The sequence below is a fragment of the Anastrepha ludens genome, chromosome 6, assembly GCF_028408465.1.
Source record: "Anastrepha ludens isolate Willacy chromosome 6, idAnaLude1.1, whole genome shotgun sequence".
NCBI classification, from domain to species: Eukaryota; Metazoa; Arthropoda; class Insecta; order Diptera; family Tephritidae; genus Anastrepha; species Anastrepha ludens.
Window position 1 is genome coordinate 103,837,409 of NC_071502.1, and position 26,863 is coordinate 103,864,271.

General features: G+C 35.8%; 1 long non-coding RNA gene across 1 annotated transcript; it reads right to left on the bottom strand.

Annotated features, from left to right (window-relative positions):
• Nucleotides 1-6,954: 6,954 nt before the first annotated feature.
• Nucleotides 6,955-26,429, bottom strand: LOC128866694 (uncharacterized). The gene is made up of 3 exons (XR_008454947.1): nt 25,489-26,429; nt 7,215-8,239; nt 6,955-7,140 (listed from the first exon to the last, which is right to left on the bottom strand). It is a non-coding gene; the product is annotated as an uncharacterized LOC128866694 (long non-coding RNA).
• Nucleotides 26,430-26,863: the final 434 nt, after the last annotated feature.

A 26,863-nucleotide genomic window follows, 5' to 3' on the forward strand; every position in this document is an offset into this window, starting at 1 on the left:
TGAAACATTCATTAGACCAGTTATAGTAATTACTGAAACTTGTAAAATATAATTAAACACAAAAACTACATTTTATTAAAAAATTCCTATACTGTTTCTAGTCTAATCCCCTATCCAACTTAAAACCGCTTAGATTACACTTCCTCTTGGAATACAAATGTGACTTAACTGGCCATTTCGGCAACGTTTCGTTGCTATTCGTGAAAGAATCCAAGTCAGAGCAAGTAATTTGTACGAAACGACACAACAGCGGTTGCTTAAAACTGAATTTCTTTATAACTGTCTGGCCACCTAGGCTATGCAAACACCTTTTCTTCTTTGTAACAGCTATGACGTAATTTCAATTGTCTTCAAAGCATTGCCTTGTGTAAGCCCAAGGTAAGAATCTAAATGCAGAAAGCAACCTTATAATCTTCGAAAAATCGGTTAATTCGAAAAACATTTGAGCGCTTTTGGAATGCACGAATTTTGTTAACTCCGGAATCAAAGGTGTTTATTTCCTGCGTTAAAATTAAAATAGAGAATTGTGAACACGTATAACTTTACCATAATTAGGTTAAGCTTTATTTGATGCATTTTACACCGATTTGAAAATGAGGTAACAACTTAACATACATCAAATAGAAGTGTTCTGCTCCACACTACATATCGCGCAAAATGTTATTTCCATTGCTTTTAATGTTTCGCGCCGCCTGAAAGTATGCATTGAAAATTTTGAATAAACCTATTGGTGCATTTATAGTATTTTACTACAATAACAAGCATCATAAAGGGTATTGACCGGCCACGAGCATCACAAGTAACGACTTGAAATTGAAAATTTCCAGCTCCTTTCCAGTGCTGTCAACTTATGTTTACTGATGTCACTTGCTTCTCTATACGCCTCTTGTCGAATCGGAGGGGCCTATTATTAAACAAAAAACTAACATTTCAAATTATTGATTTAACTTAGCACTTTTACAACTCGCAACTTTTCGTTAAACAATTTGCAAAAACTTATTTGGTTTCTCTAGCGCTAGTTTTTTTTATGCAATTGTTTACATTTGTACATACGCATGCGCACACACAGCGGATCAGCAGGATGTTCTATGAATTTCGTGTCCGAGAAAGACGAAACGAAAAAAAATGCGTTTGGATTATTCGGAACATTCAAACGAATAAGTAAACTGAAAAATGTATTTCGAATATTTGCGATGAATGAAGAAACACACCTATAATGTCAATATTGTAAAAAAAGAGTGAATATATGTACCTACCAGCGACGAGTTCTGAGCCAAAGCCATGGCGTGTCAATGACGTAGCAGTAGTAGGGCAAGAAAAACACTAAATTGTCCAACTTGAAATGTCAAATTTTGCAGGGGCGGGCATTTTGCTGTTGTTTGAATTCTCCACTCTGAAGAAGAGTACAGAAAGTGTAATCAAAATCAGGTCGCTAACAGCTCTCAGCGACTATAAAGGCTTCAAATGAGTTGCTGACGTAATTAAAGAAGTAGCAGCAATTTCTTTCATTTCATTCACTTCTCTCTCTGTTAAATATCCTAAAGCAAACAAAGTTTGACAGTTTAGATATCAAAGCAGCTTTCCGGCTGACACCTTTCTGCACATTTATATCAGCGATCGCCACTCGCAGTCGAACTGTCACGCATTCGAAACAGTCAAGCAAAGAGATTCTTATTTTTGTGGGCATTCCACGCAAACCATTTCATTTAAAATATGTTGTCGCTCGCTGTCTCTGTGCAAGTAAAGAATTGCCAGGACTACTAATTCTTATTGGGAAAGAGGATCAGGTAAAATGGAGGAAGTCATTCCTAGATTTACGGAAGCAACACGATCTAGAGGCGCATCTGGGAAAGTGGAGTTGATTTTAATTTAAACGGATTCTTGCTTTAGTTACAGTTATACGGATTTTTAGCAGGCATTTGGACCAGATCTTCCTCCTATTTGTGGCGTGCGACTTCATGTTGTACCACAAATGGAGCGAACTCCTACAGTTTTAAGCCGACTCCGAAAGATAAATAGTTTTTTATGTGGAGCTTTTTCATGGCAGAAATAAACTCGCAGTTTTGACATTGTCTGCCGAGGCGCGAACGCAATCAGAAACAACTTTTTCTATCACTTTGGTGTTTCATGCACGGAGATTCGAGCCTACGCACTACCGAATGGTAGTCCGCACCAACCTGTTCGGCTACGGCGGTCGCTAGCAAAACTTATCCATTATAAAAAAAGTCGAGTAATATTTAGTATAATGTCTATTGCTTTGAAAAAAAGGTTAAAAGGGGGCGATAGAGGGGTGTATCCCCATCATAAAACTGAAAACCGCACCCTCCGGAGGCTTATGGTTTTTAAGTAATTAATGTTAAAGTTCTGTAATTTAGCGAAAAGTTAGTGTTGCCATACACCTGAAAAAAAAACGAAGTTCGTATGCAGAGATGTTCAGTGGAGAGTTGATTGTAGAATTGCAGTATTTTTTGCTGTAATTTGATATTGAGAACTATTTTTGAAAATAAAAACATACAACTCATCGAAACTTAAAAACAATGATATTAAACGTATCACAAAAAATAATAAAGTAATTAAAAGCCAAAAATTACGGTGTATAAGTGTATTGTATTGCTTCGATCAATTTTACAAACTGCCTTTTATAAACAGATTTTCTCCACAAAAATCGATTATCATGTCTGCAAAACAAATAGGGGGGTCGTAGTTGTCTTTGTTAAAAAACTCGTTTCCTTTTAAAAAAATAGCCCTCATCAGTCCAACTTCGGCTGCGCAATACACAGTATTTTTGCGTAGAACTCCTTTCCGTGTTAAAACCATTGAATCCAAAAATAAAACGTCATATGCGTGTGCGTAGTAAGGAGGCACAATAACCCCCATCCCCATCATTAACACTAAACTCAAATACTTCATTTTTGTTCAAATTTTTGTTTTCATTTGCAGGCATCCGGCAACACCATACTGTTGTCATTCCAATCTTCTTCTTATTCGCGTTTTAAATTGGAAAGTGATTGTATGGACAAATACATTTGCATTTAATTTTAAAGAAAACAATACGAATATAAAGATAAAAATAAGTAAAAACACGCGTGTGAGTGTATATTTAGTGAATTTTAGTGAAGTGTTAAAAAATATATAGAGCAATGTGCCAAATTATAGTGAAGTTCCCGAGGGCACTTTGAAGGCAAATAATTACGAAATTATTATTTCCCGAATAATTTGGAATTATAAAGATTGTTCCTTAACAACTCCCTAACAACTCTACCAAGTTTCATTAATAAATACATTATAGTTTGCCAAAAATTGCCCAATATACATTATTGTGAATCCCAGCCAAAATGTCTATGATTGAATTTTTTGTAATCAAACAACTTTATTTTTGGGTGAACCTGATCCAAAAATATTGTAATAAAATGGAAAATTTAGCAGCAAAAAGCGTGAGTATATGAAATCTATTTATGGTAGTTTCCTTGGACAGCAAACATTTTTTTTTTAAATCTCAGCTGATATGTCTTCTATCGGGTTTTGCAAGTGATGGTAAATTTTTTGTTCGTTAACTTTTTTTGCTTCTTCCGGTCCTTGGGAGAGAATTTTCTCTTGAGCTCTTGATTTTAACTGATGGTTAGTGGTGGCAAATTTAGTTACCGAACACACCTATTTGTGTATTCATAAAGACTTTTCCGTTTTTGACGTTCATTATTAATATTTCCAAAAATTTGCATTTAGAGAAATATTGGTAAATTTGGCACTAGCGAATGCTGCTCAAATTAATTGAAATTTCATAAAGCGAATTCTATGGAAAACAATCGAATGGTATACATATTTTAAGAGTAAAAACTTTCTTGTGCCAGACTTTGATCCCCTTAATAATTATTATTAGGTTTGTTCATGGAAAAATTATACATATGCATATACATATAAAGAGTGGCGCAAAATTAACCATTCAACTTTTTACTAAAAAAAAAAAATTATTAGGAATGGCAGAAATTTTTATTTTGACCCTTACGTGCTCCATTGCTTGTCTGTTTGTATGCTGCAGCTGTCTAGCTCACAAGTGTCAAATATGATTGCCGTAGGACGATGTTTGCACATATTATAAATCTTTCCAAAATTGATTAATTTTGCGCCACCTGTTATATATACATGGCGCGTACACCCTCTTTGGGTGTTTGGTCGAGCTCCTCCTTCTATTTGTGGTGTGCGTTTTGATGTTGTTTCACAAATGTAAAAATTATCAAGTAACTTTATTTCCGAGAAAGCGCTCTCAAAGAGAAAAATATAAAAAAAGTACATGAATTCAAAACCTGTAACAATTTTCAAGTGTAAGAAATTATAAAATTAAAAAAAAAATAATCAAATAAAATTCTTAGCATCACAGGATTTTATTTTGTCCACAACAATTTGTGCCCTTTCATCGTCGCTGTCAGATGAAGAACATTCCATTTGCAATCCCTATTTAATATATCACTTCAAAGGAACTTTATAAATTGTATCTAAAGCATATTTACTTACATTCTCCATTCTAATCACAGTTTTTATTTAAATTTAGAACTTTGACTCAATTCGCAAGTTTTAAAATTCGAGTTTATTTTTACTTTGGAATCAGCTGTTTTTCTCACTTGCAAATTCTTACAAATAAAAATTCATCCATTTTTATTTTCAAATTGTGTTTTGCTTCTTTTTTATTATAATTTTATTACAATTTGATTTAATGTTATTGCTCAAATGCGAACGAAGTAACGGATGCGTTGGCTTCGTTACCAATAGGACCCAAACCCTCTCGGCCAATTGCAGCCAGAAGACAGGCATTAAGCTCAGCACATCATAGCTCCATCTTAGGTCTAATAAGGGAACCCCAGCGTTAGATGCGGCCCTGTGAAGAGTAGAGCCCACAAAAGAATGTGAGGGCGAAGTGCCATCATAACTTATAATAAACTCAAATAGAGACGCATCTCTTCTCCTCCATTTCTCATTATGCGCATTGGCATCGCATCTCTTTAGGAGTGCTAGCTTCCTTCTGTTGCAGTAGCTTAAAAACTCCGTACCTCATCTGGGGGAACGGTGTTGTTATACCCCGCAAAATATGTCGACGTCTCTGCGGGTCTCGTGCATTAGCAGCTGTGCCTGGATCGCAACGAGAAGAACTCTGTAATGCAAAAATAGTTAATGCTGGGTTGGGCTGGTCTAGTAACTTGTCTCGATTTTGTTGGCCCAGTGACTTGCCTGGGTTCTCTATCAGGATGTACTTCTACCATGGTTGGCATGGTAGACATAGGGAGCGTTTTGGCTGACGGTTCGCTACCCTCCTCCGTAACCATTGGTTCCGGCTGTGCTTCTTTGTCCTCGGCAGCCTTCTGCATCCATAGTTTCATGGTGACAGAGCTGAAACGGTAATTCAGTCGGTAGCCTATCCTTCTTATGGTTACGTATGAGTCAATGCTCAGGTTAAGCCTGAGCCCTGCATCCTTGACGCCGCTGCTCAGAATGCGCCACGCTTCTAGTTTTACGCCGCCGTTCTGTGATTATTTTGTTCGGTTTGTAGATTTGTTTTGTATTGGGAAAGGAGCTGACAAGTCTGACGTCAAAATCGCAAACAAAAAAAAAATAAACTGTTTTTATTGGCGCTACCTAAGACACTCAATTCACCTTTTTTACTTACTAACTTAGTTTTAATTTAATTTTTTTTGATTAAATTAGTTATAAGCTAATCGATTTTTTGGATTTGCAGTTGGTACTGGAAATCAAACTCTATCAATGGCAAAAGGTTTTCCACGATTTTACAGCGAAAGTTATTAAAATTAATTTGATTAAAATAAATTATTTAACAAAATTATAGTAATAATAATAATAGTAAAGAAATGAATTTATTCAAAGATAAGCAAATTTTATAACAGATAATGGGAGCTTTTGCATGTGAAGCCCATTCTGAGTTGGCAGCATCCCTTTCTGCGAGCAATTATTTCTAGATAAAAGTTCCAACAAATGGTTCAAAACACTCTAATGGCTTTAGGTCTAAAAAAATGACGTTAGTGAAAAATGTTTTGCACAAATAATTCTTGGAATCACCGAATGCACAAAAAAATAATGATAATCTTCCATTAAATACCTACATGAAATCATTAGTAAGAAAGTCGATAACGCGATAGGACAAGTCCTGAGTTCAGTGTTTGCAATCTTTAAATAAATAAATTTAATTGTTCAATTTAAAAGATTTATTTCTCAGGAAAGATGGAGCTCCATATCTTCATGTGCTATTTCGAATACCCTTTGGCCCCAATAAGATATACGAAGGACTCAGAAAGTCCTTTGGACTCCTCGCCATTCAATTTCCAAACTCGTAGCTGTGTTTACCGGCCACTGGACGATCGTCACACACGCGGAAAAGCTAGGGTTACCATTTAACCACCATTGCAGAAGCTGTGGCGACCTTTCAGAGAAGGAGACTGTTGAGCACTTTCTCTGTAAATGTCCGGGTTTGGTAGCTAGACGATTAAGGCCACTGGGTGCTCCTTTCTTCGACAGCCTGGGGCAGTGCGCCAACCTAAATCCAATCAATCTCCTCCATTAATAATTATCAACAGCTCTGGCTGGCTGTAAATCTCTGCCTGTTGGAGGTCTCATAATGATATCAAAACTGCGCTTCTACTTGAGGAGTGCCAGACTGGCACTTCAACCATTTCACCTTACTACCTAAGAGATTTATAAAGTTTACATATTTACATATATAGTTTTCCAAAAATCTTTACAGAGTGAAAGAAATAACATAAATAAGTAATTCTTCTCCTTAATCAAAAGCACAAAAATTTGTAGTTACCAAAAATGTTTAAGGTCACTACTTTTTGAGATTGAGAACAACATCAGATTTCAACATAAATTTGGTATTTGTTGGTTAAAGAAAACTTTTTTAATTACTTTCGATAAATTAATCCATCGAAAAATTTATATTTCCCATCGGTATCAAATCAATATGAATTGAATGCGTGATTGCATTATATACTATATAATATACTATAAGTATACATACATATGTATGTATAAGCACATATGTAGGTATGTATGTATGTCAAACATGAGGTCTCGAAAATTCCTTAATGCAGTTTTCTTCCTTCCCAGAATTGTCCCCGCTCGCAAATCCAGGTAAAGCTAAACAAAGCAAAAAAAAGACAAAAATGCAATTGGCCATGCAGCTTATTTATTGTTCCCAAAAATAATCAAACCTTTTAACTAAGTATGCGATATTGAACGACAGGTAACAGGATTTAAGCGTTCAATCTTTTCTATTGTTCTACAATTCGGCCAGAATTTAGCGAGACGAATTGCAAGTCCGATTCTCACTAGTCGGTTTAAAACTTAGTCATAGATAAGTAGGTATGCATGTAACTCTCTCATTTTATGCGAGAGCGCGCCCATTGACTCGTTTCAATATTGAGCAAATGAACAGCGAATAGGTTAAATGGCGAGTTGCCAGAAGTAGGGCGCACTGACGAAGATAGTTCGTTTTTACGTTAACGGCGCGAGTTGCATATTTTGAAGAATTTATAGTTAAATGGGAGGGGGAAATAAAAACGAAAAAGGTATATATTAAAGTTAGTGCGTTAAAAATTGACATACTTGTTGCTATTGGTATTGAAAGCTGATTGTTGGATTTTTTGTAAATATGCAAGTATATTTGTGATATTTTGCTAACATACTTTTGCTAACTATTTTTTAAGTTATAAAAATGAATTTTTGTCTTTGTGAATCGTTATTTTCATTTTTTTGTTTTGCAGTTATATGCAAAAATTGCTATATTTTCTACATTTATTTACAATTTGTCTTTTACCTTCATTTTTTTTATCTTATAGTGTCTAATAATATAATTTTCTTTAAATCTTATTTTACATTTTTTTGCTCATTTCATATTTTACATTGATTGTGTTTATTTTGTTTTAAATTGTGTTTTATATTCATATTTACGTGGGCCATAGAGGCCCAATACTAACTTCGGTTACGTGCCGTTTGCATACCTCAAAGGTGGTGTAGAAACTGCAAAATTTCCAATTTTAGTTTAAAAAGTACCCAATTAATGTTTCTTCGATGTGGCATCATTGACGAAAGCTATCAAGCTCTCACGAAAAAACGAGTTTCGCAGCTAATTCTCTATGACTTAGTTATCAACTAAGCAGGTACTAAACATACAGGTATACATATGATACCTATTTACTAATGCAAAGTACACACGCTCCAATCGTTGTATCAACCTCTGCAAGTTGGATCAACGGTTATATCATGTTAAGTATGGTTGTACAACCGATTTCCATGTTGGTCCAATGGTTGCATGAAAATTAAAACAAATTAAAAAAAAATTAACTTTTTTTTAAATATAAAAAAATTGAAAAAAGTAAAATCACAATTAATAGATAATTATTATTGAACAAATTTCACTTCAAGCCTGAATTTTGCGAAATGTTCATCACCACGAAATTTAGAATAATAAATTTGGACAACGCGTTGTAACGGGTATACTAAACAGCCGTCCAACTCATGGTACAACATGTTGGTGCAATGGTTGCCAAATTCGTGTACCGCTCGTCTTGCCGGAACAGGCAAAACACGTCCAATTCTCTACTTTCAGGCATAACAACAATGCAGGCAACATACAATAGAAAACAGCTGATTTGTTTGTATACGGCAAAACGGACTAATTGTGGCATACCTATTACTTCCGAGAACTGTAAATGGCAAATGGGATTCGAAAATTCCGTGAAAATTTTCCAAACCTTAAAACGGGTTTAGTCGGAACCAGATGTCAGTACTTGGTTTAATGCGTACAGGCTTTTTCGGCTAATTGAGTTGTTGATGTTGTTGTAGTTGTAACAATTTATCAAGCTCAATTCGATGTAGTCACCGATCGTCATCTTCACCATCTATCCCATCTAACGGTAGGCCCAGAAAGTAAGCTGGGTTGGGTCCAAAGGAGAGGGGTGTTAGGTGCCTCAGTTATCCACCGGCATAAAACGCTGAAAGTGTCCAAATATATGGGAGTTCAATATACATAAATGAAAACTCATCACCGCAAAATTTGCGGCGAGTTGATTTTTTACGTAGAGCCGTGCCAGCTGAGTGCTTTCCTTTTCTAGGCAGGTTTGCCAGCATCAATATTTTGAAATTACTAAAAATTATTCAAAAATGAAATTCGATTATTAATTTTGCGCCCTGATAAAAACATTTTCCATTTCAAAATTATAATTTTTTTCCGTTTAATAAAAAAAATTATTCAAAAACAAGATTGGGTGATTATTTTTGCCCCCTGATAAATACATTTTCCATTTCAAAATTGTAATTTTCTTTCCATTTAATAAAAATAATTATTCAAAATAAAGATTGGGTGATTAATTTTGCGCCAAAATGGGATGATTAATTTTGCACCCTGATAAATACACACTGACTAACGGTTGCAGTCGCAGCTGCATAAACACGTTACTGACTTCCCAGAAGTGTAAATGATGTTAGAGATTTCCAGGAAGGATTTATTTTTAATTTTCAATGTTCTGCTAGTATCCGTAAATAATAACCTTGAAGGAGATTAACTTAAGTCAGATTTTAGTATACATTTTAATACATTTTACGCTAATGCTAATTCGCAATTTCACAAAGGTTACTAATTCTACCTTCCGGCAATCGCCTTTAACGGTTGATTTACTTGCTAGGAGACTGACTACTGCTCACTTAAACTGGGCTTTATCCGGCCACAAGGACGTTGGTGCTTGGTGCTTGCCTTCGGTTTTTGCATAAATAGCAGATCAGAAGCGGAAGTTGATCATTATAAAAAGGATCTTGGCAGTAAACGATCGCTTTAGCACGGAGTTGTCTTGTTAAATTTTAAAACTATCATATTTCACCAGCCAAAGAAATTATGAAGCGCATACTCCTACTTTATTCAGTGTTTGCTTTAATTCTTACTCTCTCTGGCACTAGACAAAGTCTCTCTCTGCATCATTAGGTAAGTTTATCTGATATTGTCGAATGTGGTATGCAGTATTAAGGGGTGTTCAAAAGGCAACATCAGAAAGAACTACTGAGTGCGGTTTTTCTAGTCACATTTTGGCCAGTTTTGTTTTCATTTATTATCACTGGGCAATTTGTAACAGGAAAAATTGCACTATATCAACAGAATTAAAACAATGTGATCTAAAATGTATTAAAGTGTGTGAAAATCTACGCCGAAAATATGATTTTAAAATTAAACAGCGATTGTCGAACTAGTCGCCTAGATTTTCCATTGCATATAAAGTGACTAGATCGAAAACTCGCGCTGTAATTTTAAAATAAATGCAACTATAATGCGTGGGTATTTTGTGAAAAAAGTGCAAAGTTTGGCTCCTAAACTACGAGTATATGGGAAGTAAGTAGCTTCTGTGGTTGTATGAGTTTTAGATGATGGTATTTCTTTTTCATAAAGCTCAACAACCATCGGAGCTCGCTGTCTCGAAATCCCCAACGCCAAATTTGAAATTTGAAATATTTTGTGAAGCCTTAAAAGTGATTTGAAGCGTATTTTGGTGATTGGAGTGCAAATTTCATCACAAATTCGATTAAAGGTACGGGCACTGTGATATATTCTCTATTTTATGATTAAATCACAGTCTCTTACTTTTCAATAGAGTTTGCCAAAGATCTACAGTGCACTTTTGTGAATGATGTGAAACTTTCGTCTGAGTGACAAATTCGATTAAAGGTACGGGTGCTGTGATATATTCCCTCTTTTATGATTACATCACAGTCTCATACTTTTACATTGAGGCTGTCAAAGCTTCAAAGCACATTTTTACGATTGGAGTGAAAAATTCGTAACAAATTCGAGTAAAATAAGGGTCGTGATTATATCGCATGGTTGTTTTTTTTTGTTTTGCTGAGTTTGTGAAAGCTCTATAGTGCATTTTTGTGGGCAGTGTGAAAATTTCGTGTGAGTGACAAATTCGAATAAAATTGCGATCGTTGTGATATATTCCCTTTTATATAGTATATCAGATTGTTTTTCCTTTTTCCAATACCAGAAAGAATTACTGAGTGCGATTTTTTAGTCACATTTTGCGCATTTTGATTTTCATTAATCATCGCTGCGCAATTTAGGGTAGGAAAAATTGCACTATGAAACAAAAAAGTATTAAAGTGTGCGAAAATCTACGCCAAAAATGTGATTTTTAAAAGTTAAACAGCGTAAGTATTTTGTGAAAAAAAGTGGAAAATTTGGCTCGTAAACTAACTAGTTATATTGGCAGTAACTGGCGTCTCTGGTTGTTGAGTTTTAGTGATGATATTTTTTTCATAAAGCTAAATAGCCATTGGAGCTCGCTGTCTCGAAATCCTCAACCCCAAATTTGAAATTTGAAATATATTGTGAAACTTTAGAAAAATGATTTATAGCGCTTTTTTTTACCGGCGTGAAACTTTCTTATGAGTGACAAATTCGATCAAAGGTACGGGCGCTGTGACATATTTCCATTTCATGATTATATCACAGTCCGATACTTTTAATTGAGTTTGTAAAAGTTCTACAACGTATTTTTGTGAATATCAAAAGCTTGGAAGTATTTTTATTGCTAATCCATGCTTCATCCATCAATCATAAATCAATCTAAACCTCTTATAAAAAGCATTACTTACTTAATAAAAAGCTTTGTGAAAACAAGTGAAAATTTCCGTGAAGTTTATGATCGATTCTTCGATTGAAATCTCTTGAGCAGCGCAAAATAATGAAATGGAAATGTGAAGGAAATGTGAATTAACTGCTAGATAAAGGTAGAAACAGTGTTGTGGCTGCTTTCGCCGATGAAAGCTCTTTGAGTGGATGCATACAGCTTCGGGGTGATTCCCAAATTCGATTAAAGGAACTATCGTTGTGATAAGATTGTTTTGTGTTCTTATCACAGTGATATTCCTTTTTATAGGATTTGTTAACAAACAACAAAACTTCATTAACTGCAGTGAATTTTATTAAAATAAATATCGCGTTAAAAGTGATTACCATTTAAGAGGTCCGGAGTAGATGTAGTGATACCCTACGATCAGAAAGTACCGTGAATGTGAAAATAATACAAAACATAGTTAAATTTCATGCAAATTTTATTTTATCTCCTTCAAAGTATGACCCGTTTGAAGAAACACACATGTGCCAATGTTTTACCCAGACCTCCATGCACCTCTGGTAGGCCGACGAAAGGATGGCGTTCAGCTCCTTCGTCGCATTCTCTTTGATCCCCTCTACCGACTGAAATCTCCTTCCACGAAGTGGTAACTTCAACTTGAGAAACAAAAAGAATTCGCACGGCGCCATATCAGATGAATGCGGAGCTTGCGCGATGGTATTTACTTAGTGTTTGGTCAAATAATCCAGCACAATTTGGGCTCGATGCGTTGGCGCGTTATCATCATGCAAAATCCAAGAATTGTTTGCTAACATTCCCGGCCGTTTGCGACGTACAGCATCTTTCAAATGATCCGACAGCGCTAAAATGTGACAGATGTCTTACAGTCCTACTAACATAAGAAAAAATATGGACCGGTTCCCACGTGTGCGGTTCGTTTAAATTAAATATTCCCGGTACTTTTTGATCATAAGGTATATTGATTTATAGAACTATGTTACAGTAGCTATTCTTTATAAGTTAAATTGGCTTTTTAGCGATATGTTATTGTTGGTAAGAGCTAATCAAGTTTAAAACATAAACAGCTTCCAGAGTCGGAGAGGATTGAAGTTAGGGAGGTTTGTATTATAATGTAAAGTGACGAGACTCATTTCAAGCTCAGTGGCTTTGTGAAGGAGCCAAAATGGTTACAATTGGGCTAATATCGAATACCGCAAGAGCGTTATCAGCTACTAATGCAAGGTAAGGTATTTAAACTTTTTTTAAATTTTTGTTTGTACTTTTTTAAGTAAAATATTTTAATAAATATTTTTAATAAATTTAAAATATTTCAAGAACTATTGTGTCGAAATTCAACTAGATCAAAATTGGCGAGTTATGAGCAGAGTTGCTACCGGCCGGGTTTCTTATCCCTGTTCGGCTTTAAAACGTTTTTCTAAAACTTGTTATTTTAGTCCGAGTACGCCACACCTTTGAAGTAGTGAGGGACTGCGGTTATTTCGGAAGCACCATTATTATTATTATTATTTTTTTAATTATTTCCCTTATACATTACAATCTGTTAATATTAACAATATGTAATTGGAGTTAAAATGTCCCTTTCCTTTGGAAGAGAACATTATTGTCTTTGGTGGTATTTAGTTATAAAGGGTGATTTTTTAAGAGCTATAGGAAAGTTTTAAAAAAAAAACACACACACACAACATTCCGAAAAATGCATGCAATTTTTATTTAAATCGATAGTACAGTCTATATAATTTAATGTTTGAAGATTATTTCATGCAAATGTTCACCGCGACTGCGTTTCAAATTGCCCATCCGCTTAGTCCAATTTTGGCATACCCTTTCCAATGCTTCGGCCGGTATCTCACATATATAGGGGGTTTCAATTGGCGCGGGTCGATTTTGGCGCCCCGTGGCAGCCATTTTGTTTTGGTGACATCTGTCAAATCTTTTGTTTGTTATTCAGTTGTTTATGCCAAATCATCATGGCAAGTTACACGATTGAACAGCACGTTCAAATGATAAAACTTTATTATCAAAATGAGTGTTCATTAATGCAAACGTTGCGCGCATTGCGCCCATTTTTCGGTAGACGTGGTGGCCCTTCCAATTTCTTATGGCCCATATTGAACCATATGGACCTAGAACGTGAAATAAAATGTTCACCGAACTCGCCTCTCAACAAGTCCATTGTTACGCGTGCTGTGTGGCATGTGGCACCGTCTTGCTGAAACTACGTCATGCAAGTCAAGCTCTTGCATTTTGGGCAAAAAAAAGTTGGATATTATTTCATGCTAGCGCTCACCATTCACAGTTACGTTACGATTCGCAGCATCTTTGAAGAAGAACGGTCCAATGATACCTTCAGCCCATAAACCGCACCAAACTGTGACCTTTCTTCTGGCTGATCTTCACTCCAAAATCGACAATTCTGCTTATTTACGTACCCATTGATCCAAAAATGTGCTTCGTCGCTGAACACAATATTTCGATAAAAAAGTGGATCTTCGGCCAACTTTCCAAGAGCCCATTCACCAAAAATTCTGCGTTGCGGTAGGTCGTTCGGTTTCAATTATTGCACCAGCTGTATTTCGAAAGGCTTCACACCTAAATCCTTTCGCAAAATTTTCCACGTTGTTGAGTAACAGAGGCCAATCGATAATTGATGGTCATCATTAACACTGGCCGATACAGCTGCGATATTTTCTTCAGTTCGCACTCTACGTAAGCGTGTTGGTGGCTTGATGTCCAATAATGTAAATTTGGTTCTAAATTTAGTCACAATAGCTCGAATAGCCGCTTCAGTGGGTCGATTAAACTGACCATAAAATGGAAGAAGCGTGCGATAAACTTTCTTAACAGAACACACATTTTTATAATAAAATTCAATTATTTCCAAGCTTTGTTCCTTTGTAAGACGATTCATGGTTAAATTATATACCACACTGAAGATGTTTGACCGTGAAACAAATCACGAAACGTGCGTCAGCTGTTAAAACCAACTTTTTAAAAAGATAATAGCTAAAAAATCACCCGTTAGTTTTACTAACACAACATAGTTTTCTATAATTTGATTTATATTACAGTACAAGCAAGTTCTGTGAGTGCTTTGTGCTTTAGTCTTCTTGGTTGAAGTTCCATTTCCGGTATCAGTCTCATTTCATAGTTTTTGTGCTCTAATAGTCGCAAGATATGCTTACTGCTGCTTCTTTTTACTGTTTCAGCGACAGTGTCTATGCCGAGGTCGCGGTGAATATCGTAATTTCTTATGTGCCAATTTGTCTTTGTGATTGTCCTTAGCATCTTAGATTAACTTCTCTGTATAATTTGTAGGTTTGATTTACAGGCAGTCCCCCAAATTTCTAGTCCATAGGCCCATGTCGTTCTAATTATTGATTTATAATAGGACTATGAATAAGTTCGTGCGGTTTTTTTTCGAAATTTGAAACTTTATTGACGTAAAATGGTTACAAATTTAATATTCAAAATATTGTCCATCGCTTACTACTACTTTTTCCCATCTTTCTGGCAATTCACGGATTCCCTTTGTGAAAAATTCGGTCGGTTTTGCCGCAATCCACGAATCGATCCATTTTTTGACTTCATCGTAATTACGGAAGTGCTGGTCAGCCAGGCCATGTTGCATCGATCGGAAGAGATAGTAATCGGATGGCGCAAGGTCTGGACTATACGGCGGGTGGGGTAGGACATCCCATTTGAGCGTTTCTAAGTATGTTTTGACCACTTGTGCAACATGTGGCCGAGCATTGTCATGTTGCAAAATAACTTTGTCGTGTCTATCGGCGTATTGCGGCCGTTTTTCTCGCAGTGCTCGGCTCAAACGCATCAATTGCCGTCGGTAGACATCCCCCGTAATCGTTTCATTCGGTTTCAGTAGCTCATAATACACAACACCCAGCTGGTCCCACCAGATACACAGCATAACCTTCAGGCCATGAATATTCTGCGCCGACGTCGATGTTGAAGCATGGCCAGGGTATCCATACGTTGCCCGACGTTTTGGATTGTCGTAATGGACCCACTTTTCATCGCCAGTCACAATTCGATGCAAAAAACCCTTTCTTTTGTGCCGTTGAAGCAGTTGTTCGCATGCCATAAAACGGCGTTCAACGTCTCTTGGCTTCAATTCATACGGCACCCAATGGCCTACCTTTCGGATCATTCCCATGGCTTTTAAATGTTTGGAAATGGTTGATTGATCAACTCCCAAAGTTTTTGCAACCTCTTCTTGCGTTTGAGCCGGATCTTGATCGAGCAATTCCTCCAATTCGGTATCCATGAACTTTGGCGGCGCACCCTCGCGTTCTTCGTCTTCCAAGCCAAAATCACCACTTTTAAAGCGTGCAAACCACTTCTGGCACGTTCGCTCAGATAGAGCATGCTCACCATAAACTTCCACCAAGATACGATGACTTTCGGCTGCTTTTTTCTTCATATTAAAATAATGAAGAAGAATTCCCCGCAAAAACACATTATTTGGCACGAAATTCGACATTTTCAAGTGTGGTAAAAATATTGTTGTTTACGCTTCAAATAAAAAACTTATACTGACGTTTGTGCCTTACGACAGTAGCTCTCCAATGAATGTTTGGAAATGTGGATCGATGGAATAATAATCAAGTTACGCCATCTGTTGTAAAACCGCACGAACTTATAAATAGACCTATTATATCATTTGTTTATTAAATAAGCTTAAGGTTGATTGTTTACCTAGTAGCCAGTCGAGTTGTCGGAATTTGTTTTGCAGCTCGTTTCCCTTGTTCAGTATGTGTTGTTTCCATGTGAGGTTTGAGTCAGTCGTGATGCCTAAATATTTTGCACTTGAGTGTATTTTTATGTCGGGACAGTTGTGCAAGCAAGTGCAGCACTTAGACATTAATTAAGTCCACGGTACTAGACTTGCGTCTCTACACTACTGCCTCTCTCAGCCAGCCAAGCTCGCTTGTGGGTTGTAGAAACCCATTTTCTAACCGTGGCTTTGATGGCTGCAGATGGGGAGTGGCTAAGCTAAGGAGTCAGAGGTCTCGTTACCCACGTGTCCCGGGACCCATGTTAGCATCAGGCTATTATGTCTACCGACATAGTTCAGTCTTCTCCGTTAATTTGGATTGGATGTCTGGCAGATTTTCTTTTCGCTTATATTACATGTTGTGTTTTGTCTTTATTGACCTCAATGCCCCATTTTTCAAACCATTGTGTTGTAGCTGATAGCGTATCTTGCAGTGTTTTAGTTGCTGCTTTTTCATTGTTGTTAGCTGACATTAAGACGGTATCGTCTGCAAATGTAGCTATCATTGATCCTAGAGAAGTTGGAATTGGTATATCTGCTTTGTATATACATAAGTATAGTATGGGGCCCAGTATGCTTTCTTGAGGTACTCCAGCGGTCGTCGTATTTTATGAAGAAGTGGCTATCAGTTATGTAGCTTTTAAGGATAACAAATATAATATGTTAAGTGGTAAAATGTTTCTTAGCTTTTATATGTAGAAATCCTTTGTGCCATACTCTGTCAAAAGCTTTCGCGATATTCAAATACATGGCAGTGCAATATTTCTTCTTATCGTCTGTAATTTTGTTTACTACTCTGTGAATCTGTTGCACAGTTGAATGATGTTTTCGGGAACCGCACTGGTGTGATTATTAAGCATTAATACCGAGAGTAATATTAGCTTTGAAATCCAATGGAGAATTATCTTGCCAACAACTGCTATTTTGGACTAAGCCGACGACATATAGGACAAAACACAACTGCAACTACTGGACTGGGCAGTATATAGACAGACGCTAAACGACATTCACCGGGAGACTCCCAACAACTTCCTAAACTCCTAATCCCTGCATGCTGTTATCGGAGGCCAACCACCACCTATAGCAGACGAAGAGCTTTAGGCAATTGAGTAGTAAAGTCCTTTCGCGACGAACAAACTTTTTCAGGTCTCTCATCATGCTCGTCTTATTGTATGACGCAGATGCATGAACAACATAGCAATCCTTGGGAGGGTTTAAGAGAAAGGTAATGTGGAAAATTTGTGGACCTTTGTACGTTGGTGACGGCGAGTATTGCAGGCGGTGGAGTAATGAGCTATATGAGCTTTACGACGACATAGACATAGCGCAGCGAATAAAGATCCAGCGGCTACGTTGGCTGGATCATGTCGTCCGAATGGATACAAACGCTCCAGTAGCTCTGAAAGTATTCAATGCGATACCAGCTTGTGGTAGCAGAGGGAGAGGAAAGGCCTCTATGTGTCCAAGTCAAGAGAAAGAAACGATTGGCACGCTTTGTTAAGCTCGCCTAAAATCGCTTGAGCGGCTATCGCGCCAATCAAGAAGAAGAAGTGCGCCATAATTCAAAATTGATTGGATTAATTGTTTCTTCACATAATTCAGCAGGAAGTTTTGTTTTGGTTTAATAATTGTTATTCTTACAAAAACAAATTCCAGTATTGTTTTCATGAAAAATTAAAAAATCAATAGAAAAACTCCTTCCAGGGATACCTCGAGAAACATCTCCTTTAACAAACGCCTATAGATTTTATTGTTTCAGATAATCCTGTCAAGAGCTACGTTGTGTGCATCGCAAACAAATTTTCTCGAGATGCCTCGGAAGATTCATTGCCGCTTCAAGTCAAAGTTAATTTAAACACGTTATTGAAAAAATCACACATTTTCATTAAATAAATTGAATATAATTAAAAATTTTAAGTTTTCTCTTAAGTTAACTGCTTCATAAGGTAAGTAGCCCACTATAGTGTTTCTGTAGGTTTTTTTATTTTCCGAATCCATTGGATCCAAATGCTAAGTGATTTGATGGACCTATCTATTTTCTATATAATTCATCATTAGACGACTTCGCAGCCTTTACTTCAAAAAGTGCTTGTAAAGCTTTTTTCTTGCAGCATTCGCTAGTGCCAAATTTACCAATATTTCTCTAAATGCAAATTTTTGGAAATATTAATAATGAACGTCAAAAACGGAAAAGTCTTTATGAATACACAAATAGGTGTGTTCGGTAACTAAATTTGCCACCACTAACCATCAGTTAAAATCAAGAGCTCAAGAGAAAATTCTCTCCCAAGGACCGGAAGAAGCAAAAAAAGTTAACGAACAAAAAATTTACCATCACTTGCAAAACCCGATAGAAGACATATCAGCTGAGATTTAAAAAAAAAATGTTTGCTGTCCAAGGAAACTACCATAAATAGATTTCATATACTCACGCTTTTTGCTGCTAAATTTTCCATTTTATTACAATATTTTTGGATCAGGTTCACCCAAAAATAAAGTTGTTTGATTACAAAAAATTCAATCATAGACATTTTGGCTGGGATTCACAATAATGTATATTGGGCAATTTTTGGCAAACTATAATGTATTTATTAATGAAACTTGGTAGAGTTGTTAGGGAGTTGTTAAGGAACAATCTTTATAATTCCAAATTATTCGGGAAATAATAATTTCGTAATTATTTGCCTTCAAAGTGCCCTCGGGAACTTCACTATAATTTGGCACATTGCTCTATATATTTTTTAACACTTCACTAAAATTCACTAAATATACACTCACACGCGTGTTTTTACTTATTTTTATCTTTATATTCGTATTGTTTTCTTTAAAATTAAATGCAAATGTATTTGTCCATACAATCACTTTCCAATTTAAAACGCGAATAAGAAGAAGATTGGAATGACAACAGTATGGTGTTGCCGTATGCCTGCAAATGAAAACAAAAATTTGAACAAAAATGAAGTATTTGAGTTTAGTGTTAATGATAGGGATGGGGGTTATTGTGCCTCCTTACTACACACACGCATATGACGTTTTATTTTTGGATTCAATGGTTTTAACACGGAAAGGAGTTCTACGCAAAAATACTGTGTATTGCGCAGCCGAAGTTGGACTGATGAGGGCTATTTTTTTAAAAGGAAACGAGTTTTTTAACAAAGACAACTACGACCCCCCTATTTGTTTTGCAGACATGATAATCGATTTTTGTGGAGAAAATCTGTTTATAAAAGGCAGTTTGTAAAATTGATCGAAGCAATACAATACACTTATACGCCGTAATTTTTGGCTTTTAATTACTTTATTATTTTTTGTGATACGTTTAATATCATTGTTTTTAAGTTTCGATGAGTTGTATGTTTTTATTTTCAAAAATAGTTCTCAATATTAAATTACAGCAAAAAATACTGCAATTCTACAATCAACTCTCCACTGAACATCTCTGCATACGAACTTCGTTTTTTTTTCAGGTGTATGGCAACACTAACTTTTCGCTAAATTACAGAACTTTAACATTAATTACTTAAAAACCATAAGCCTCCGGAGGGTGCGATTTTCAGTTTTATGATGGGGATACACCCCTCTATCGCCCCCTTTTAACCTTTTTTTCAAAGCAATAGACATTATACTAAATATTACTCGACTTTTTTTATAATGGATAAGTTTTGCTAGCGACCGCCGTAGCCGAACAGGTTGGTGCGGACTACCATTCGGTAGTGCGTAGGCTCGAATCTCCGTGCATGAAACACCAAAGTGATAGAAAAAGTTGTTTCTGATTGCGTTCGCGCCTCGGCAGACAATGTCAAAACTGCGAGTTTATTTCTGCCATGAAAAAGCTCCACATAAAAAACTATTTATCTTTCGGAGTCGGCTTAAAACTGTAGGAGTTCGCTCCATTTGTGGTACAACATGAAGTCGCACGCCACAAATAGGAGGAAGATCTGGTCCAAATGCCTGCTAAAAATCCGTATAACTGTAACTAAAGCAAGAATCCGTTTAAATTAAAATCAACTCCACTTTCCCAGATGCGCCTCTAGATCGTGTTGCTTCCGTAAATCTAGGAATGACTTCCTCCATTTTACCTGATCCTCTTTCCCAATAAGAATTAGTAGTCCTGGCAATTCTTTACTTGCACAGAGACAGCGAGCGACAACATATTTTAAATGAAATGGTTTGCGTGGAATGCCCACAAAAATAAGAATCTCTTTGCTTGACTGTTTCGAATGCGTGACAGTTCGACTGCGAGTGGCGATCGCTGATATAAATGTGCAGAAAGGTGTCAGCCGGAAAGCTGCTTTGATATCTAAACTGTCAAACTTTGTTTGCTTTAGGATATTTAACAGAGAGAGAAGTGAATGAAATGAAAGAAATTGCTGCTACTTCTTTAATTACGTCAGCAACTCATTTGAAGCCTTTATAGTCGCTGAGAGCTGTTAGCGACCTGATTTTGATTACACTTTCTGTACTCTTCTTCAGAGTGGAGAATTCAAACAACAGCAAAATGCCCGCCCCTGCAAAATTTGACATTTCAAGTTGGACAATTTAGTGTTTTTCTTGCCCTACTACTGCTACGTCATTGACACGCCATGGCTTTGGCTCAGAACTCGTCGCTGGTAGGTACATATATTCACTCTTTTTTTACAATATTGACATTATAGGTGTGTTTCTTCATTCATCGCAAATATTCGAAATACATTTTTCAGTTTACTTATTCGTTTGAATGTTCCGAATAATCCAAACGCATTTTTTTTCGTTTCGTCTTTCTCGGACACGAAATTCATAGAACATCCTGCTGATCCGCTGTGTGTACGCATGCGTATGTACAAATGTAAACAATTGCATAAAAAAAACTAGCGCTAGAGAAACCAAATAAGTTTTTGCAAATTGTTTAACGAAAAGTTGCGAGTTGTAAAAGTGCTAAGTTAAATCAATAATTTGAAATGTTAGTTTTTTGTTTAATAATAGGCCCCTCCGATTCGACAATAGGCGTATAGAGAAGCAAGTGACATCAGTAAACATAAGTTGACAGCACTGGAAAGGAGCTGGAAATTTTCAATTTCAAGTCGTTACTTGTGATGCTCGTGGCCGGTCAATACCCTTTATGATGCTTGTTATTGTAGTAAAATACTATAAATGCACCAATAGGTTTATTCAAAATTTTCAATGCATACTTTCAGGCGGCGCGAAACATTAAAAGCAATGGAAATAACATTTTGCGCGATATGTAGTGTGGAGCAGAACACTTCTATTTGATGTATGTTAAGTTGTTACCTCATTTTCAAATCGGTGTAAAATGCATCAAATAAAGCTTAACCTAATTATGGTAAAGTTATACGTGTCCACAATTCTCTATTTTAATTTTAACGCAGGAAATAAACACCTTTGATTCCGGAGTTAACAAAATTCGTGCATTCCAAAAGCGCTCAAATGTTTTTCGAATTAACCGATTTTTCGAAGATTATAAGGTTGCTTTCTGCATTTAGATTCTTACCTTGGGCTTACACAAGGCAATGCTTTGAAGACAATTGAAATTACGTCATAGCTGTTAAAAAGAAGAAAAGGTGTTTGCATAGCCTAGGTGGCCAGACAGTTATAAAGAAATTCAGTTTTAAGCAACCGCTGTTGTGTCGTTTCGTACAAATTACTTGCTCTGACTTGGATTCTTTCACGAATAGCAACGAAACGTTGCCGAAATGGCCAGTTAAGTCACATTTGTATTCCAAGAGGAAGTGTAATCTAAGCGGTTTTAAGTTGGATAGGGGATTAGACTAGAAACAGTATAGGAATTTTTTAATAAAATGTAGTTTTTGTGTTTAATTATATTTTACAAGTTTCAGTAATTACTATAACTGGTCTAATGAATGTTTCAACAACCAACAAGAATATAAGGTTGGAAAATCGTTATCTTTTCTATCTATATATTAAGGAGTTATATACAGTTAGAATTTCCTAAAAATCAATTTTTTTTATTATTATTTTTTTCTTATCGTACATACATATGTATATTTAGGAATACTCACAGAAAATTAAATACCTGTGAAGTTACACGCAAATTTGAAAAGGCATTTCAAGGTGCTTGAATGTGCTTTTCAAACTTTAAACGCGTTTTTCTCAAAGTCGGTGACCAACATTATTCGAAAAGGGTTAGTCTCAAATTTTAACACAAGCTTCTTAAATATATTTTTTAGTAATTAGTCCAAGTTTTTTCTCACCGATAAATATTTTTTATTATTATATACATATCAAAAATCGATTTTTTTTTTTGAGAAACCGCCATTCTGTCAAAAAATTTATTTTGCTTATTCCGTCGATTAATTACTAGATTTAACATTACTTTAACAAAATCTGTTTGGTTTTTTAATTTCAGAGGACCCAGTTCAGAGATATAGGGGTCACCGCAAAACGTCTCTTTTGAGAGAAGCTCCCGGAGATCAGCTGTAGCTCCCTTCCAAATAAATATTTTTGCTGGTACTAAGTTTTAAAATACAGTTAAAAGATAACATAATATGTGTAAAAATTTTTAGATCAATAAATTTAAAAGTTTTCTTAGAAAAAATACTGTAAAATTCGCTTTTTTCGACCTTCTAACTGTATATAACCCCTTAACAATCGATAGCCGAGCTGTTTTGGTCGATTGTTAGGTAATATGTTACTTTGACTAACCTAAAAGGGGAAGTCCCTTAGAAGTCATGTTACAAGTAAACCTCATATATTTCGTAACTCACTTTTATAAGAGATCAAAAAAGAAATATGTATAATATCTTTTAATATTCCTAGTATGAATTTTGGTTTTACATTTCTCTCTTAATTAATTGATTTGAAAAAAGTTCAGAAAAGTTCGATATTTTTAGTACAATTATTACAAGAAAATACAACTGCATTTTACACTAACGGATTCAAGATGGATTGCGGCGACGTCATTGGTGTATATTCGAAAGGCGTCGACACTTCCAAGTCTTTTCGCCTGGGGAATTGGAATCGTATTTTTCAAGCAGAAGTTCTCAGCATAAAAAAGCTTACAGGATAATTAAAAACCATTCACAAGAACTATGTAAAGTATGAATTGTTTGAGATATTCAAGCAGCCATCTTGGCTTTAAGGTGACCTACACCCAATTCAAAAATCGCCACGCAATGCAAAGAAGAACTTAATGCTTTAGCGTGCACGACAGACATCATTCTCATCTAGGTACGAGGCCAAATAGAACATATGTACATATGTAGAAGGAAATGAAAAAATACATAGAAAGGAAAGCTGAAGAACTGGCAAGACAAGGAGCCTCCAATAATGAATCCGAAGCGACAGAAATAGGCTGACCCCAAGGTGTACACAAAAGAGAAATCTTCTTACTATTCCAGAAGCAGGCCGTTGACAGATGGACTAACACGTAACACAAAATAACTAAACAAAATTGGCCAAATTTGACCAAATCCACAACTTTCAGCAGAAAATAAATGTTTCTATCATTTTGCTGTTTCACGTACGGAGACTCGAACCCACGCCCTTACGAATGGTAGTCACGCACCAACTCATTCGGGTAGGGATTCCGGTAGATATTAGTGCCTGTGAATAAAACAATCATATTTAGCACAAAATATCGTGGTCGAGTGTGGGAAATTATAATGGGTCGTATCTCTTGAAGAGCGTGAAATAGAACGAAATCACTATAAAGATCGCGAAAGCAAATGAAAAATCGCAAAATCAGCGCAGCATAGTTAAACAGTTACTGGTAAAAGGATGGATGTCAGCTGAAGAAACCGGAAATTTAATTTGGCTTTTATTAAAAGTAATATGGATAAATATATAAATAAACAAATATTTGGATATCTGAGAGGAAAATTAAACATTCGTTTCAATTTTCGCTGCTATCAGGACAACGACCCGAAGCATAAATGGACTCAGAATCGGCTCATTTGGAATTGCCCGCATATTGTTCAAACCCCAGCGTAATCGCCATGTTTGAATGTTATTGAGCATCGGTGGTCGAATTTAGATAGGGAAATGCGAAAAAGTGAAATTCGAAAAAATGAAATTCGAAACCAATAGGACTTCAAACAGGCGTTAAAACAGGAATATCAAAACACTTCTTTTAAATATACTAAAAAGTTGGAGGAATATACAAACTATTAAGGGAAGTAATTTCCAAATACAAAAAAAATCAAATCAACAGATCGTTATTGACAGAAGGAGATATCCTACAAACCATTACATTATTACTACCTTAAGGTTTTCATTCGGAATTCAGAGAGAACGAGGGTTCGAATCTCGGTGAAAGACAAAAATAAAGAAAAAGTTTTTTTCTAATACCGATCGCCTTTCGGCAGTCAATGGCAAACCTCCGAGAGCATTTCTGCCATGAAAAAGCTCTTCATAAAAAATATCTGCCGCTCGGAGTCGGCGTAAAACTGTAGATCCCTCTATTTGTGGAACAACATCAAGACGCACGCCACAAATAGGAGGACGAGCTCGGCCAAACAACCATAAAGGGTGTTCGTACACCATTTATAAAAAATATATATAAAAAAAAGTTTCTATTACTATGATTTTTGGGATTGCATCATTTTGGCTATGGGCTGCATTTATAGTTTGTGTTATATTTTTTGTACTATTATTTTTTATATTTTGTAATAATATTCAAAATTATTTTTTCGGTGTATTTTCAATAAAAGCACTTTTTATTACCAACTAGCGTATCAATTTTGGCAAAAATGTTTTTTATTTTCCGTTAATCTCTGCTATAATTAGAGCAAAATCTACAAAACAACGAAAAATTCATAATTTCAAAATACTCAGTTAATATTAGAACGAAATTCAATTTTTTTATATTTTTTATAACTATAGCATAGATTTTTAGCTTATTTCCCATTTTTTGTTGTATAGTTTTAAAACATTAAAACAAAACAATAAATTGAAAAACATATATTTAAAAAAAATATATATATTCAACTGTGGAAAAAAGCTTTTCATCGTTAATTTCTTTTCGTCTCTACCTGCAATAGCTGCTATTATCTCAACAAATCTTCACATTTCTTCCACTTATTAGCAATTACTTACCCACACCATTAGCTTCGAAGCAAAACACAATTTTTATTATTGACTATATTTAAATAATTTTAATAATTTCAAATTTCTTAATGAAAACATTTTTGTCTTGTTTAATTTTAGTAAGAAATTTCATCACTTGTACCAAATCACGGTTGCAAACTCGTGTCGCCAATTTCAAATAATTTACTAGTTTAAAGAACTTTTTGTTTTGTCGTCAAGTCCAGCTAGATTCCTCTGCACTTAAAGTGAGTTAATGTCATTGAACTGCATTTGCCGTTGCTCTTGCGATCCATATTTACGGTTCTAATGTTTTTGTTCTCCCACATTTAGCAACACATTGAGTTATTGTTGTTTTTAAACAATTTTGCTCCACTGCCGGCAAACGTTATTCAAGGTAAACTATTCCAGGTATAACCTAAATTAGTTGCAAATGGCAGTACTTTCCAATGAGAGTATTTTTAATTTATTTGCTCAAATATTCCCATTCCTAGGGATCTCTTCACGGCGAATTCATACAAGGCGATGTTACTAGGACAGCAGATTTGTTTTTTCTTCCGTTTTGATGCCTTGAATTGAGATCCATCAATAAGGTAGCGCCAGTAGGGCAGCCGACTTGACTTTGTTTTTAATTTTATGTGATCTCCATACCACAGGTTCTCAAACTTTTTTCTCGCGTATACCATCTATTTACAATAAGGAGCAAACGCTCATAGAAATAGTTTCTTTTAGATGATCTGGTTCAAAAATTGACTCATTATAAAAATAAAGGGTGGTTAAGTTTCAAGGGCCGGTGTGGATTTTGAATAAAATACAATTTTTTTAGAAAATTATTGTCATTTCTCTTTGTTATGATAATATTGGAATGACTCAATTACGTGTGGAATAAAATATCGGCCAAATGGCCGCCGCGGCCTCGACGCCGATGGTCCAAATCTTCGATGACGCTGAGACATAATTGAGGTTGTATGCCGTTAATGTGCCAAATTATCTCATCCTTTAGCTCTTGAATTGTTGCTGGCTTATCGACGTACACCTTTTCTTTCAAATAACCCCAAAGAAAGAAGTCCAACGGTGTCGTTGACGTTTAGGTGTGGTTCACATTCAACATCGGCCCTTAAAATTTAACCATCCTTTATATAAATAATAGGCGCATACATTTCTGTGCGTCTTGATGTTGTTCCACAAATGAAAGGACCTACAATTTTAAGCGACTCCGAATGGCAAATTGTTTTCCATGGCAGAAATACACTCGGAGGTTTGCCATTGCCTGCCGAGGGGTGACCACTATTAAAAAAACTTTTTTTATCATTTTGCTGTTTCAAGTACCTATGCACTACCGAATGGTAGTCACGCCCCAACGCATTCGGCTACGACGGCTCATTAG